Source organism: Cryptomeria japonica, chromosome 10 (assembly GCF_030272615.1).
Source record: "Cryptomeria japonica chromosome 10, Sugi_1.0, whole genome shotgun sequence".
NCBI classification, from domain to species: domain Eukaryota; kingdom Viridiplantae; phylum Streptophyta; class Pinopsida; order Cupressales; family Cupressaceae; genus Cryptomeria; species Cryptomeria japonica.
In genome coordinates, this window is record NC_081414.1 from 635758005 (window position 1) to 635763338 (window position 5334).

Genomic DNA, 5334 nt, shown 5'->3' on the forward strand with positions numbered 1-5334 from the left:
TAAGAAGGCTGAAATTATAAATCCCAATGAGGACACTCCTTCACCTAAAGTAAAGACAAAGATAGTTGAAAAATCTATCATGCCTATGGGAGAAGAATTGAAGCAGAAACAAAACATTGAAAGCAACAAGCTGAAGAAAAATGAAGAGAAATCAGGTATCTCTCTTGAATTGCCAGATTAGACACTTGTTGATATTCTTCAATTACTTTCTTAGATTACAGTTAAAGTTCCTTTACAAGAAATATTGAGAATAGATGAACATAAGGAGAAATCTATGGTCTGGGTTAGGGGCATGTCTTCTAACATGGAATATAAGGGTGTCTCTCATGATGTAAGGGAAAAGGTAAATAAAAATGAAACAAAGGATAAAGAGTTAGAAGGATTGATTTCTCAGATTCCCCAAATCTACTTGGGAGACACAGTAGATGAGAGCTTGGAGAATGTGGATACTTTCTTTTTAAGTGTTATCATAAATGAAGGGGTGTTAAAGAATTGCATTATTGATTCTAGAGCTTCAAACAATGTTATGTCGATGAGGATAATGCAAACTATGAGATTAAATGTAGATACCCCTCAGGGAATATGTTATGCTATGTGTAGACACTCAAAATTGTCATGTCTGATTAAATAAATATTTTATTTATTTAATTATCTAAGCCTAATTCTTCTATTAATTAAATAAATCTTTATTTATTTAATTAATTCATTTATCCTCTTCTAGCCTTATTTCTCATTTAAATAAATACATTTATTTATTTAAATTATCCCTTTCCTAAATTAAATAAATATTTTATTTATTTAATTGTCCTACTTCTTCTATTAATTAAATAAATCTTTATTTATTTAATTAAATCATTATCTTTTTCTACACATGACACATGTCATTCATCTCTTAATTCATATACTACCTACCCCTTTCATTATTTTACTATTTTCTCTACCTACCCTCTAATCCTAGCCGACCTCTCTTTTTACACCTCTCAATCTTAACCCTCCATTTCTCATTGTGTCTTCTATTTAAGGAGATTCTTTCTTCATTGTCAAACCCTAATGACACATCCTAATGACTAATGACTGATTTTGGAGTACTTGGCTACACTACGATCCTACTTGCAACCACATTTCGTTCTTTGTTGAGCTCTTGTGCATACAAAAATCTGAGAGCAAATATATCAAGCAAGATCAATGGAGATAGGAAGAATGGAGATCAAAACCCTATTGGACATGTGATGGTATAATCTTTGTGATTTTGAGTTATTTTGCATTGTCTTAGGTAATCTTCATATGTTATGGTGGATCTTTGTTGATTGTTAGGCTAGGGTTTGGTGGTTGAATTCATTTAGCCTTTCAATATTGTTGTTATTGTTACCCATTTTCACCATACACATTTTGGCACGCCCGGTGGGACCCTTGTCCCTTTGCATTTAACATTTTTGTTGCAGATTTTGCATTTTTGAAGTTGCAGATCGGATAATTTTTCGACGACATTTAGGTTTTTTTCGCGTCTACAAGCGTTCGGATCGCGTTTTTGTGTTTTAGAAGCGTCTGCGATATCGGGAATCGCGTCTGTGTTTCTACCAATTTTTATTTTGCAGGTTTCCGAAAGGTGCGTCTGTGATTCCTAACCGCGTCTGCGCTGCATCAGACCGCGTCTGCGTCATTTAACAGCGTCTGTGATCTCTGAGCACGTCTGTGAATAACAGAACCGCGTCTATGTCATACAGACGCATCTGTGTCTGGTATAGAGGCGTCTGTGCTTTCTGTTTTGCAATTTCAATTTTTCTGAGATTCGGGTTTTCGGATTTTGTACTTAGGGTTTCAGATCTGGTTTATTTTCGGCTAACCCTTGCAGATCTAGCTAACCTGGTTTGTGCAGCTTGCTTTGGAGGCAAATACATTTTTGTTGAAGGCCCCTTGTCACAAATTCTTTTTGGGTTTTCTAAAATTTACCTAACTTGTGTGCTTGCAGGAAGGGGTTATCATTTGAAACTACTAACAATTTTGTTGCAGGGCCTTAGTTAGGGTTTTGTAATTTTGATTGTGTGCCTTGTTTTCATAGATTAGCAAACACTTCCATTGGTGCACTAAAATTGAATCATTGTCTTTTGTGTCTTGAGCAATAGGCTCTTTTTGTTCAATCTTTAGAGGGCCTGTCTTCCCGTGTGGTCATTAGGACTACTAGTGAGAAGAGAATGACCCAAGTGGTAGCGAGGAAAACCCACCTCATCCGAACCACTATTATCAAATGTATTCATGGTGAAAACTATGGATAACATGTGCTGATTAGTTCATACCGACACTATGTCTCCCCATAAACCCGTTTGATCAAATTTATTTGATCATTTGTAGGGCGTAACCCCTACCGGCTGGGAGCCTTCTGTATTTACAGAGCTGAAAGTGCCGCATGTATGGCCACACGAGCGGATGCCCTTACTAGCACCTCTTTGTTTTAGATGCCCAAATCCTTCTAGTTGTTAAGGCAGGAGGTCGGACCTCTGGTAGCGGCCCACACACATACGGTTCTTAGTAGAGATACAAAGTTCGCCATGGGGAGTTTTCATGGGGACTGATGCTTGGCTGACCCGAGAAGTGAGTGTCGAGGGTGGAGCCAGTGAGGTCAAGCATCTAAGTATCCGCTCTGAATAGCATAGCCTCGGGGGTAAAACCCTATGTGGGATCAACAACTATTGTCTTGGCCAGCCCTAAGATTTGTGCTTGACTTATGCTAAACACTCAAACATTCAAGACAAAATAGGAAAACATTGTGTCTTTTGTGTCTTCAAGTGTATGCAAAAACTTTTTACATCAAACAACACACTTTGGAGTCTAAACAGTTTGCAAACATTGAGTCATCAACATTGTGTCCTCTTGTCATGAAAAACAGTCGAAAAATCAGATTTGGTCACAACAAAACAACTTCACAGATAGGAAAAATTGCACTAAGGTTACAGAAACGTGTCTGTGTCTGTTCAAACCGCGTCTACGTCAGATAAGCGCGTCTGTGAAGTGCAGAATAGCGTCTGTGTTTTTATCAGCGTCTGTGTCAAACAGAGAGGCGTCTGTGTCTTGGAATCGCGTCTGTGAAGTATACAGAGGCGTCTGTGTCAGGATTTGAAAACTTTAACAGTCAAGCAAACAAAGAAAATCAGTTTCGGCATACTTGAGCTTCTTAGGTTGTCTCTTCAGGTTTCATCTAGCATTCAGCCTGTTCTAAGGTTTCACACAGTCCATCATTGCTTCATACCTCATTTTACATTCATACTTGTCTAAACTTGAGTCAAAAAGGTCACTTGCTTGTCCTCACTATACTCTTTCAACACACTACATACTACTACACTTTGCTAAGTGGTCCCTCATCAAGGTTTCTTACCTTTGGGTCTCATTTGGTCTTACTTAGAGTCAAGGTCAGCTTACCTCATCAAGAGAAACTATCCTCTCTTTGGAAGTCACACCTACTCTACTACTTACATACTTGGTCTTACACTTTGGACATTGCAAGTACACCTCAAGATTCATTTACACTCCATACAACTCTTGGTCTTCCATACTTTTTCATTCTTCATCTAGTTTCTCACATCTTGGTCTAACACCTGGTTCATGGTTGAAACCCGCCTTCAAAAATCTAGGAGAATAGCTAAAGAAGCTCAAGAATCCGTAAACATGAGTTCTTATGAGTATGACAATGATCTATTCTACAATCCTGAGCACACTACATTACCAGACATGAATGTTTATAGACACAATCCAAATGTGGAAAGCGCAAACACTATAAACAACAATGCTATGCACAATGACAATGTTGACAATTCTTCAATACTATCAGCAGACATAGAAGAGTCCATAATGAATCCTCAATTCAATAGATTGGTTGAAGAGATAATGAGGAGAGATCGACAATACTTTCTAAACATGATGGCACATAGTGGAGCTAAAATACCACATGATTTTGACTTATCTCAACTTATGGAAAGTCGACCCTCACAACAAATTCAACTTAACATGGATCAAAGGAGACCAAATAGTGGAGGAAATAGAGGACCGAATAATATGATGCTGGAGTCACCATCAGCTTTGCTTCAAAAGCCAGCAATCTCACATACACAAGCTCAAACATATGATACTTATACTCAAAGACCATCATGGAGGCCTTATGCTCAAACACACGCTCAAGGTATGGATCAACCAAAACAAGTGGATACTCAAGGACATCCTCAAAATTTTGACACAAGGAGACCTCATGTCAAAATTGGGGGCAACACAATGGAAAATGAAAGGCCTATTGAATATGGTTTATACACACAAAACAGATATGGAGTCCCTCAACATGAAGTTATGCCAAGTGCTCCATATATACCGCAACAATATAGACCTCCATATGGACATATCTACGATCAGTATCATCCATACATGCAACAAGCTCCTCCTCAAATGGGTGTTTCAAACATGCAACAATCTCCTCCCAAGAATAATTTGGAGTAACAAATTAGAGATCTACAAAAGAAAATGGAGGACATGAGTACATCAAAACCTACATACACTATGAGAGATATATGCCCTTATCCCTTCGATAAGAGCATTCCAATGCCTCCATTTCCTCCACACTTTGTAATGCCAAAATTTGACAAATATAGAGGGAGAGGAGACCCCAAGGCAGCTATAAGACAATTCTTCACAGCTTGCATTGAGGTAGCGGCAGAAGAAACATACTTAATGAGGTTGTTCCCACAGAGCTTAGGAGATGAAGCTATGGAATGGTTTTCTCAATTACCTCCTTGTATTAAGTCATGGGGCGACTTAGCAGAGGCATTCATTCAGCATTTCTCTTACAACATTGAAACAGATGTCTCAGTTACTACCTTGTGCAATATGAAACAAAAGGAAGGAGAATCTTTTGCAACATTTTTACAGAGATGGAGAAACTTAGCTAGTAGATGCTCTTGCGAAATCCCGCAAAAACAAATGGTAGAAATGTTCACACAAAACGTTAATAAGGCTATTGGCTATGATCTCAGAAAAGCTTGTTTGTCTACATTCAAGGATGTTATTGAAAAGGGCCTAGCAACAGAAAAGGTCTTAATTGAACAAGGAGTTATCAAACTATTCAAAGAAAACAAAGAGGACTTTAAAGGAAAGGACAAACCAAAATTTTGGAACAAGAACAAGAACACAGTTAATGATGGTGTTGTTGATGCCAACATAGTGAGACCCAAGTTCGTCTTTTCTGGATCAAGTTCTACCAGCAATCAGGTGAACACTCAAACAACTTCTAGACCACGAAGGAAGTACACTCCATTGGGAGAACCACTTGAGTCAGTTTTCAAGAAGCTTGTAGCA